The following is a 13158-nucleotide window of genomic DNA, read 5'->3' as shown; positions in this document are numbered from 1 at the left end:
TGAGATTGGTCTTCACTTCACGTATATTATAGAGGCACAGAGCTTGCCATTTTTGGATATATGCATTAGTAAAACAGAGGAAGGAGATAGCTTGAGCACCTCTATTTTTCGTAAACCAAATTCCACAAATTCTCTATTAAGATGGGACAGTCATCACCCAACCGCCCAAAAAAAAGGGATTCCAAAAGGACAGTATTTAAGACTAAAAAGAAATTGTTCTGATGAGAAGGATTATAAAATAAAAGCAAAAGATCTGAGAGAGAGATTCCAGAGGAGGGGATATCCTGATCAAATCCTAAAAGATTCCTTTAAATTTGTACAAACACAATCTAGAGAGAGTCTATTAACACCAAAAGTAAGGAATGAGGAGAATCAGGGTCCAATTCGATTGGTTACAACGTATGACAATGGGGCACCCACAGTACGTAAGATTTTGAACAAATACTGGAACATCTTACAAATGGACCGAGACTTGAAAGATGTAATTGGCATAACACCTCAAATTACATACAGAAGAGGTAGATCTTTGAAAGATAGACTAGTACATAGTCATCTGACCAGACCTCTGGCAGGAAAAACGTGGCTACCTGAAAAACCTAAGGGATGCTACAAATGTGGACTGTGTGTGGTATGTAAAAATATACAAACAGGGAAAGAATTCATAAACGACACTACACAAGAGAAATTTACAGTGAGACATTTTATTAACTGTAAAACAATGGGAGTGATCTATAAGGCTTCTTGCATATGTGGTAAATCCTACATAGGAAAGACTATTAGAGAATTTAAGAAAAGAGTAGGTGAACATCTGGGAGACATACGCAATGGTAGAGACACACCACTTGCAAAACATGTAAATCAATGTCATGGAGGAAAATGTGAAGTAATGAGATTCATGGGAATAGACAGAGTAAAACCTCCCTTACGAGGAGGAAATTATGACAAACTTATCCTACAAAGGGAATGTCGCTGGATATATCGATTAGATACTCAACAACCTTTAGGATTAAATGAACAACTCAATTTCAGTTGCTTCCTATAACCAATCAACTATGCCTAATATATAAAATCTCTTAGCAGATGATGATTAACACAGTTTAAAAAAAAACCCAAGAATTTGTTTAAAATGAGATACTGTAACTATACCCAAACTGTACATATGGGAAATATGGGTAAAAATAATACACTGTCTATGATCATGAGGGGAACCTCTAAGAGGAGAGAGTGGTTCTATTTAAGTACAGTGTCCAATATAGGGTGAGTAGGGTGGCCGAAATTCTATCTATAAAAATTGAATCTAGAAAAAGATTAAAAAGTCAATAATATTGGATAGTCTATTTATACAATAATGACTAAGCCGGTATAATCTTGTTTTGCATGGCCGGTAGTGATTTTGGAATATAGAAGTAAATTGACACATGCCTGGTTATATCTAGTCACATGAACACTAGCGCTGGATAAGATGCAGGCGGATAATAATAGGACCTTAGATTGGACATGCGCAAAGCAGCCCCAACTACATTACGTTGAAAAGGACCTAGGTCACATGACTTTAGCGCTAGCATCGGCGCATGCGCTCTGGATAAAATGCGGCTGTAACTAAAGTGCCGGGTAAGAGCTGTAGCGCCGTTATAAGTGTAAAGACACGAGTCTAATGGCGCCAATACAAGTAGGAAGTGAGGAAATACGCCAGCAATCTGATAGTCCCACCCACTACCCTATATAATGACAACAGATGTATGGGCAATTGGCAGATTGCATACCCCTATGGAGAGAGACACATAATATAGTGAAGGGTCTCACTAGCCACTGCAGGAGACTACTTTAGAACAACTTCCCCTGACGAACCCCCTGAACAGGGGGGGAAACGCGTTGGGAAGAGATACATTTAATACCCAGGGAGGCCATATGTTCCATGGGCATTTGAAGGCAGATCTACACTTGGGTACTGCCCTTGTAAGGGCGGGAGTTTCTCACTGTGGGCACGACAGGGAAGTCAGATCCCAATATTCTCCCCCCGGAATGCTCTCAATTAGGTCTTAGAAGCACAAGCGTGACCCTAGAAATAAGACTCAGAAAACGGGTGAGACCAAACCTTTTTTATGTGCACTGGTAATATTGAGCACTTTAATCATACATGTTTGTTGTCTGGTACCAATTTTAACTAGAAAGTAGTAAAAGTTATGTTTTAAATATTAGTTGACTATGCTGGATTTGTAAAATAATTCACCAGAATTTAAACAAAAGGGAATTTAATTTAAAAGTAGCAAGAAGTAAGTTATTAACTAGCTGGAGACTGAGCAGCACTTAAATATCTAAAATGGCATATGGACACAATCACATCAATCACTGTAAACATCAAATATAAAGAAGGTGCAATGTGCTTATGATGATATGTAGGTGAAATTAATGCTTTCAAAAACAGGCAGTTTTTTGGATAGAAAATTTGTTTAAAGGTGTTAGGACATATTATGTTAGGGTCTAGTGACCACGAACCTATGCAAAATTATGGGGAATTCCTAAAGAGGAGATATGCTTGAACCCACTTAAATATGGAATTGTCAAGTGCCAGTGCATATAATGTTATGGTCAAGTTACCAAAGAAAAATTAGACACAGTAAGGAATCCCTAGACGAAGAGATAAGATCAAACCTGCCATATATGAACGTGCCATGCGCTTGTGATATATATCAAATATTCTTGGAACTGCAGGAGTAAATGAGAGTCATGTGGCCATTAAACCAGCAGAGAGCTGTAAAGCAATCATTAACCCCTTCCCGACCCATGACGCCTATGTGGCGTCATGGAATGATCGCATCCCTGCAGATCGGGTGAAAGGGTTAATTCCTATTTTACCCGATCTGCAGGGAGAGGGGGAGTTGTACTTCAGCCTAGGGGGGGTGGCTTTGCCCCCACGTGGCTACGATCGCTCTGATTGGCTGTTGAAAGTGCAACAGCCAATCAGAGCAATTTGCAATATTTCACCTATGAAAATGGTGAAATATTGCAATCCAGCCATGGCCGATGCTGCAATAGCATCTGCCATGGCTGGAAATCATGTTCTGGCCCCCCCCACCACCCCCGATCTCCTCCCCAGTCCTCCGTTCTGTCTGGTACCCCCCTCCGTCCCCCTGTCCGCTCCCCCGTGCTCCTGTCCGCTCCCCCGTGCTCCTGTCCGCTCCCCCGTCCTCCGATCCCCCCCCTGTGCTCCGATCCACCCCCCCACCATCCCCTCATACTTACCGATCCTCCCGAAGTCGGTCCGTCTTCTCCCTGGGCGCCGCCATCTTCCAAGATGGCGGGCGCATGCTCAGTGCGCCCAAAGAATCTGCCGGCTGGCAGATTCGTTACAAGTACATTTTGATCGCTGTGGTAGGTTCTACCACAGCGATCAAAATAAAAAAATAATAAATAAACCCCCCCCTTTATCACCCCCATAGGTAGGGACAATAATAAAATAAAGAAAATATTTTTTTTTCTTTTTCCACTAGGGTTAGGGTTAGAACTAAAGTTAGAACTAGGGGTAGGGTTAGGGTTACGGGTAGGGTTAGGGTTAGGGGTAGGGTTATGGCATGTGCACACAGAGCGGATCGGCCGCGGATCCGCAGCGGATCGGCCGCGGATCGGCAGCGGATCGGCCGCGGATCCGCAGCGGATCGGCCGCGGATCGGCAGCGGATCGGCCGCGGATCGGCAGCGGATCGGCCGCGGATCGGCCGCAGATCCGCAGCGGATCGGCCGCGGATCCGCAGCGGATCGGCAGCGTATCCGCAGCGGATTGGCCGCGGATATGCAGCGGATTGGCCGCGGATTGGCAGCGGATTGGCCGCGGATCCGCAGCGGATTGGCAGCTGCGAATTCGAAGCAGTTTTCCATCAGGTTTACAGTACAATGTACACCTAAGGAAAACCAAATCCGCTGTGCCCATGGTGCGGAAAATTCCGTGCAGAAACGCTGCATTGTATTTTCTGCAGCATGTCAATTCTTTGTGCGGATTCTCCGCAGCGTTTTACACCTGTTCCTCAATAGGAATCCGCAGGTGAAATCCGCACAAAAAAACACTGGAAATCTGCTGTAAATCCGCAGGCAAAACGCAGTGCCTTTTACCTGCAGATTTTTCAAAAATCGTGCGGAAAAATCTCACACGAATCCGCAACGTGGGCACATAGCCTTAGGGTTAGGGTTGGAATTAGAGTTAGGGTTGGAATTAGGGCTAGGGTTTGAAATAGGGTTAAGATTAGGCTTGTGGTTAGGGTTACGGATAGGGTTAGGGGTGTGTTGGGGTTACAGTTGTGGTTAGGGTTGGGATTAGGGTTACGGTTGGGATTAGGGTTAGGATTAGGGTTGGAATTAGGGTTACGGTTGTGTTGCGGTTAGGGTTGTGGTTAGGGGTGTGTTGGGGTTAGGGTTGTGATTAGGGTTATGGCTACAGTTGGGATTAGGATTAGGGGTGTGTTGGGGTTAGTGTTGAAGTTAGAATTGAGGGGTTTCCACTGTTTAGGCACATCAGGGGTCTCCAAACGCAACATGGCGCCACCATTGATTCCAGCCAATCTTGCGTTCAAAAAGTCAAATGGTGCTCCCGCCCTTCCAAGCCCCGACGTGCGCCAAAACAGTGGTTTACCCCCACATTTGGGGTACCAGCGTACTCAGGACAAACTGGGCAACAACTGTTGGGGTCCAATTTCTCCTGTTACCCTTGCAAAAATAAAAAATTACTTGCTAAAACATAATTTTTGAGGAAAGAACAATTATTTTTTATTTTCACGGCTCTTCGTTATAAACTTCTGTGAAGCACTTGGGGGTTGAAAGTGCTCACCACACATCTAGATAAGTTCCTTCGGGGGTCTAGTTTCCAAAATGGGGTCACTTGTGGGGTGTTTCTACTGTTTAGGCACATCAGGGGCTCTGCAAATGCAATGTGACGCCCGCAGACCATTCCATCAAAGTCTGCATTTCAAATGTCACTACTTCCCTTCCGAGCCCTGACGTGTGCCCAAACAGTGGTTTACCCCCACATATGGGGTATCAGCGTACTCACAACAAACTGGGCAACAAATATTGGGGTCCAAATTCTCCTGTTACCCTTGTGAAAATAAAAAATTGCTTGCTAAAACATCTTTTTTGAGGAAAGAAAAATGATTTTTTATTTTCACGGCTCTGCGTTGTAAACTTCTGTGAAGCACTTGGGGGTTGAACGTGCTCACCACACATCTAGATAAGTTCCTTGGGGGGTCTAGTTTCCAAAATGGGGTCACTTGTGGGGGGTTTCTACTGTTTAGGCATATCAGGGGCTCTGCAAACGTAACATGATGCCCGCAGACCATTCCATCAAAGTCTGCATTCCAAAACGTCACTACTTCCCTTCCGAGCCCCGGCATGTGCCCAAACAGTGGTTTACCCCCACATATGGGGTATCAGCGTACTCAGGAGAAACTGGACAACAACTTTTGGGGTCCAATTTCTCCTGTTACTCTTGCAAAAATAAAAAAATTCTGGGCTAAAAAAATATTTTTGAGGAAAGGAAACACATTTATTATTTTCACGGCTCTGCGTTATAAACTTCTGTGAAGCACTTGGGGGTTCAAAGTGCTCACCACACATCTAGATAAGTTCCCTTGGGGGTCTAGTTTCCAAAATGGAGTCACTTGTGGGGAGTTCCTACTGTTTAGGCACATCAGGGACTCTGCAAACGCAACCTGATGCCCGCAGAGCATTCCATCAAAGTCTGCATTTCAAAACGTCACTACTTCCCTTCCGAACCCCGACGTGTGCCAAAACAGTGGTTTACCCCCACATATGGGGTATCAGCGTACTCAGGAGAAACTGGACAACAACTTTTGGGGTCCAATTTCTCCTGTTACCCTTGCAAAAATAAAAAAATTCTGGGCTAAAAAAATATTTTTGAGGAAAGGAAACACATTTTTTATTTTCACGGCTCTGCGTTATAAACTTCTGTGAAGCACTTGGGAGTTCAAAGTGCTCACTACACATCTAGATAAGTTCCCTTGGGGGTCTAGTTTCCAAAATGGAGTCAATTGTGGGGAGTTCCTACTGTTTAGGCACATCAGGGGCTCTGCATACGCAACCTGATGCCCGCAGAGCATTCCATCAAAGTCTGCATTTCAAAACGTCACTACTTCCCTTCCGTACCCCGACGTGTGCCAAAACAGTGGTTTACCCCCACATATGGGGTATCAGCATACTCAGGAGAAACTGGACAACAACTTTTGGGGTCCAATTTCTCCTGTTACCCTTGGGAAAATAAAAAATTGTGGGCTAAAAAATCATTTTTGAGAAAAGAAAAATTATTTTTTATTTTCATGGCTCTGCGTTATAAACTTCTGTGAAGCACTTGGGGGTTCAAAGTGCTCACCACACATCTAGATTAGTTCCTTGGGAGGTCTAGTTTCCAAAATGGGGTCACATGTGCGGGAGCTCCAATGTTTAGGCACACAGGGGCTCTCCAAACGCGACATGGTGTCCGCTAATGATTGGAGCTAATTTTCCATTCAAAAAGTCAAATGGCGCTCCTTCCCTTCCGAGCCCTGCCGTGCGCCCAAACAGTGGTTTACCCCCACATATGGGGTATCAGCGTACTCAGGACAAATTTGACAACAACGTTCGTGGTCGAGTTTCTCCTTTTACCCTTGGGAAAATAAAAAATTGTTGCTAAAAGATCATTTTTGTGACTAAAAAGTTAAATGTTCATTTTTTACTTCCATGTTGCTTCTGCTGCTGTGAAACACCTGAAGGGTTAATAAACTTCTTGAATGTGGTTTTGAGCACCTTGAGGGGTGCAGTTTTTAGAATGGTGTCACTTTTGGGTATTTTCAGCCATATAGAACCCTCAAACTGACTTCAAATGTGAGGTGGTCCCTAAAAAAAATGGTTTTGTAAATTTTGTTGTAAAAATGAGAAATCACTGGTCAAATTTTAACCCTTATAACTTCCTAGCAAAAAAAAAAATTTGTTTCCAAAATTGTGCTGATGTAAAGTAGACATGTGGGAAATGTTATTTATTAACTATTTTGTGTCACATAACTCTCTGGTTTAACAGAATAAAAATTCAAAATGTGAAAATTGCGAAATTTTCAAAATTTTTGCCAAATTTCCATTTTTTTCACAAATAAACTCAGAAATTATCGACCTAAATTTACCACTAACATGAAGCCCAATATGTCACGAAAAAACAATCTCAGAATCGCTAGGATCCGTTGAAGCGTTCCTGAGTTATTACCTCATAAAGGGACACTGGTCAGAATTGCAAAAAACGGCAAGGTCATGAAGGGGTTAAGTAAACAAGTAACTTACATTGATATTAGTCCAACTAGTGGCTTACCCACGCTACAACCCCGGCAGTGCCGTTTCGCCTACCAGGCTTCTTCCATTGGGGGCCTTAACATAATATGTCCTAACATTGTTAATTATCTATATACTAGATGGTGGCCCGATTCTAACGCATCGGGTATTCTCGAATATGTATAGTAGTATATAGCACAGCCACCTAGTATATAGCACAGCCACGTAGTATATAACACAGCCATATAGTATATAACACAGACAGCCACGTAGTATATAGCACAGCCACGTAGTATATAGCACAGCCACATAGTATATAGCAGCCACATAGTATATAGCAGCCACATAGCATATAGCACAGCCCACATAACACAGACAGCCACGTAGTATATAGCACAGTCACGTAGTGTATAGCAGCCACGTAGTATATAACACAGCCCACGTAATATATAGCACAGCCCATGTAATATATAGAACAGCCCACGCAGTATATTACACAGCCCACGCAGTATATAACACAGCGCACGTAGTTTATAGCACAGCCCACGTAATATATAGCACAGCCCACGCAATATTTAACACAGGCCACATAGTATATAACACAGCCCACACAGTATATAACACTGCCCATGTAGTATATAGCAGCCAGGCAGTATATAACACAGCCCACGTAATATATAGCACAGCCCACGTAGTATATAACACAGCCCACATAGTATATAACACAGGCCATGCAGTATATAACACAGCCCACGCAGTATATAACAGGCCATGCAGTATATAATACAGCCCACACAGTATATAACACAGCCCATGCAGTATATAACAGCCCACGTAGTATATAGCAGTGTGGGCACCATATCCCTGTTAAAAAAAATTAAAATAAAAAATAGTTATATACTCACCCTCCGGCGTCCACCGAAGCTGTCCCGATGCGCGCGATGCTGCTGCCAGTTTCCGTTCCCAGTGATGCATTGCGAAATTACCCAGATGACTTAGCGGTTTCGTGAGACCGCTAAGTCATCTGGGTAATTTCGCAATGCATCACTGGGAACGGATGCTGGCAGCAGCATTGCGCGCATCAGTGGATGGATGGTGAGAATAGCACAATTTTTTATTTTTTTTTAATCATTTTTAACATTATATCTTTTTACTATTGGTGCTGCATAGCCAGCATCAATAGTAAAAACTTGGTCCGGGATGGGGCGACACACTGGCACTGACTCGAGGAGAGTAGGGAGGGGCCAATTCGCGGCCGGACTAAGCCTGTCGCTGTTTAGTCGCGACCAATCAGCGACACGGGATTTCCGTTACAGACAGAAAGACAGACAAACAGTCGGAAGTACCCCATAGACGATTATATAGATAGATGAGGTTACATTATCTATATATGAGGTTACATTGTACCGCCTCAGGACCTTGTGATATAAATCCCTTATTAACCAGTCTGGACGCATATCAGTTGTCAATGCTACAAATACCGTAATTTTGATGGCAATCTGTAAAAAAAAAAATCTACGCTGAATCATCTGGATATTGCTGCAGATTTGCCTCTGATGTTCTTATATGTTATTAAAAGAAAAAAAAGTCAATGATTTTGACATCCACAGAAAAAGCTGCAATGCATTGTACATAATGCACCTCATCTGCTGCAAACCTCCACCTTTTGTGTCTCCCCTTTTTCCTCAGATTGTCAGCTTGCGAGCAGGGCCCCCACTCCTCTTGGTATCTGTTCTGATCTATGTGTTTATTGTTATGCTGTAATGTCTATTGTATGTACAAGTCCCCTCTAAAATGTAAAGTGCTGTGGAATATGTTGGCGATATAGAAATAAAATAATAATTATTATTATTAGACACCTCAGTTGATGCAGAACCTCATTATACACATCTCAGCTGCTGCATAACCTTATAATACACAACTCAACTGCTATAGAACCTGAATATGAAAATTGTCTCTTCAGAGAGGAAGAGGACTAGAACTTCAGTGCCCTTTAATGAGCCTCACCACATGACTTAGGATAAAAGCCAAATCAAAATCTCAGTTTGCAGACACGGTGTTTCAGGGTATTGCCCCTCGTCAGTATAAAGTATACATGATTTGGCTGGGTGAGAGGCTAAGGCTATGTACCCACGTTGCAGAAATGCTGCGGAAATGTCCGCAGCATTTCCGCAACTCCCCGACGAGGGTATTATTATAGTGCCATTTATTCCATGGTGCTTTACATGTGAGGAGGGGTATACATAATAAAAACAAGTACAATAATCTTGAACAATACAAGTCACAACTGGTACAGGAGGAGAGAGGACCCTGCCCGCGAGGGCTCACAATCTACAAGGGATGGGTGAGAATACAGTAGGTGAGGATAGAGCTGGTTGTGCAGTGGTTTGGTCGATCGGTGGTTACTGCAGGTTGTAGGCTTGCCGGAAGAGGTAAGTCTTCTGGTTGTTTTTGAAGGTTTCGATGGTAGGTGAAAGTCTGATATGTTGTGGTAGAGAGTTCCAGAGTAGGGGAGATGCGCGAGAGAAATCTTGTATGCGATTGTGGGAAGAGGAGTTAAGAAGGGAGTAGAGAAGGAGATCTTGTGAGGATCGGAGGTTGCCTGCAGGAAAGTACCGGGAGACGAGGTCACAGATGTATGGAGGAGACAGGTTGTGGATGGCCTTGTATGTCATGGTTAGGCTTTTGTACTGGAGTCTCTGGGTAATGGGGAGCCAGTGAAGGGATTGACAGGGGGGAGAGGCTGGGGAATAGCGGGGGGGACAGGTGGATTAGTCGGGCAGCTGAGTTTAGAATAGATTGGAGGGGTGCAAGAGTGTTAGAGGGGAGGCCACAGAGCAGGAGGTTACTGTAGTTGGGCCGGGAGATGATGAGGGCATGGACTAGGGTTTTTGCAGATTCTTGGTTTAGGAATGTCCGGATCCGTGAAATGTTTTTGAGTTGAAGGCGGCAGGAAATGGAAAGGGCTTGGTTATGCGGTTTGAAGGAGAGATCAGTGTCAAGGATTACCCCGAGGCAGCGAGCTTGTGGGACTGGGGAGAGTGGGTAGCCGTTTACTGTAATGGATAGGTTCGTTGGGGGGGTCGTGTGAGATGGTGGAAAGACAATGAATTCTGTTTTGTCCATGTTAAGTTTTAGAAATCTAGCGGAGAAGGATGAAATAGTGGATAGACACTGAGGGATTCTGGTTAGTAGGGTGGTGATATCTAGTCCAGGGATGTAGATCTGTGTGTCATCAGCATAGAGATGATACTGAAAACCGTGAGATTCTATGAGCTGTCCCAGGCCAAAAGTGTAAATGGAGAAGAGCAGGGGCCCTACAACTGAACCTTGTGGGACTCCGACAGATCGGGGTCGAGGTGAGGAAGTGGTGTGTGAATGGGAGACGCTGAATGTTCGGTCAGTTAGGTATGACGAGATCCAGGATAGGGCCAAGTCTGTGATGCCAAGGGAGGGTCTGTAGTAATAGGGAATGGTCCACTGTGTCAAAGGCAGAGGACAGGTCCAGGAGGAGGAGGATAGAGTAGTGTCGCTTGCTCTTGGCGGTTAATAGGTCATTGATGACCTTAGGGCAGTTTCAGTGGAGTGGTGTGACCGGAAGCCAGATTGTAAGCGGTTGAAGAGGAAGCAGGAAGATAGATGGGAGGACAGTTCAAGATGGACGTGTTGTTCCAGTAGTTTTGAGGCATAGGGGAGAAGTGATATAGGGCGATAGCTAGATACGGAGGATGGGTCAAGAGAGGGCATTTTGAGGATAGGTGTGATTGAGGCATGTTTAAAGCTTGAGGGGAAAATGCCAGTTGTGGTTATTCTCAACATCTGACGGCCCCCGATCTCCTCAGTGGCGCTCCCGGTACGTTCCGTTCCCAGGGATGCTTTGCGCGAAGGACCTTTGTAAAGTCACGATCGCGTGACCGCGACGTCATCCCAAATGTGATGTCCCTTAAAAAATGATTTTGTAAATTTTGTTAGAAAAATGAGAAATCAATGATCAACCTTTAACCCTTCTAATTTCTTAACAAAAAAAAGTTCCAAAAATAGTGCTGATGTAAAGTAGACATGGGTGAAATATTATTAACTATTTTGTGTGATATGACTCTCTTGTTTAAGGGCATACAAATTAAAAGTTTGAAAATTGCAAAATTTAAAAAAAAAAATTTTTTTTCACAATTTAGATTTTTTTCACAGATAAACACAAATCCTATCAAAAATGTTTTATCACTATCATGAAGTACAATATGCCCCCAAAAACATTCTGAGAATCAGTGGGATCCATTCAAGCGTTTAAGAGTTATTACCACATAAAGTGACACTTTATTGTAAAATTTGGCCTGGTTATGAAGGTGGAAAAAGGCTTGGGGGTTAAGTGGTTAAATTGATAAAATCACTTTTATTTCCACATTGAACCATTATATGTGATCTGCAGAGAGCACTGACGCTATGTAATGTATGAGGTTTCCAATGTTCTTTTGCCACATGATAAGCAACCTGACATTCCTACAGCACGAGCCTCATGAACCAAACATTGGGTTCATTATTGCAGTCGTGCATGTTTTACTCTGATGTTGCCGCATTTCAGAGAAAACATATACCGTATATACTCGAGTATAAGCCGACCCGAGTATAAACCGACCCCCCTAATTTTGCAAAAAAAAACTGGGAAAACTTAATGACTCGAGTATAAGCCTAGGGTGGAAAATGCAGCAGCTACTGGTAAATTTTAAAAATAAAAATAGATACCAATATACGGTAAGTAAAATTAATTGAGACATCAGTAGGTTAAGTGTTTTTGAATATCCATATTGAATCAGGAGCCCCATATAATGCTCCATACAGTTTATGATGGGCCCATAAGATGCTCCATATTAAAATATGCCCCATATAATGCTGCACAAATGCTGATTATGACCCCATAAGATGCTCCATACAGACATTTGCCCCGTATAATGCTCCACAAATGTGGATTATGGCCCCATAAGATGCTCTATACAGATATTTGCCCCCATATCATGCTGCACATGGCCCCATATAATGCTGCACATGGCCCCATACAGATGCCCCATACAGATATTTGCCCCCATATCATGCTGCATATGGCCCCATACAGATGCCCCAAATAATGCTGCACATGGCCCCATACAGATGCCCCATACAGATATTTGCCCCCATATCATGCTGCACATGGCCACATACAGATGCCCCATACAGATATTTGCCCCCATATCATGCTGCACATGGCTTCATACAGATGCCCCAAATCATGCTGCACATGGCCCCATACAGATGCCCCATACAGATATTTGCCCCATATCATGCTGCACATGGCCCCATACAGATGCCTCATACAGATATTTGCCCCCATATCATGCTGCACATGGCCACATACAGATGCCCCATACAGATATGTGCCCCCATATCATGCTGCACATGGCCCCATACAGATGCCCCATACAGATATTTGCCCCATATCATGCTGCACATGGCCACATAAGATGCCCCATACAGATATTTGCCCCCATATCATGCCGCACATGGGCACATAAGATGCCCCATACAGATATTTGCCCCCATATGCTGTTGCTGCGATTAAAAAAATAAAAAAAATTACATACCTCTCCGGCCCCCGGCACTTGCTAGAGTCACCTGCTCCCCGTTCCACCACTGACCGCCACTGTGTCTTCCCATCCTCTGCACCGACGTTCAGGAAGAGGGCGGCACGCACTAATTGCGTCACCGTGCCCTCTGACCTGAGCGTCACTGTGGAAGACACAGCGGCACCGACGGTGGAACGAGGACCAGGTGAATATCGCGCACTGCACCCCGTCATACTCACCTGCTCCCGACGAGGTCCCTTCAT

Source organism: Ranitomeya variabilis, chromosome 3, assembly GCF_051348905.1.
Source record: "Ranitomeya variabilis isolate aRanVar5 chromosome 3, aRanVar5.hap1, whole genome shotgun sequence".
Taxonomy (NCBI): domain Eukaryota; kingdom Metazoa; phylum Chordata; class Amphibia; order Anura; family Dendrobatidae; genus Ranitomeya; species Ranitomeya variabilis.
The sequence above is the reverse complement of the archived record's forward strand: the minus strand, read 5'-3'. Positions refer to the sequence as shown.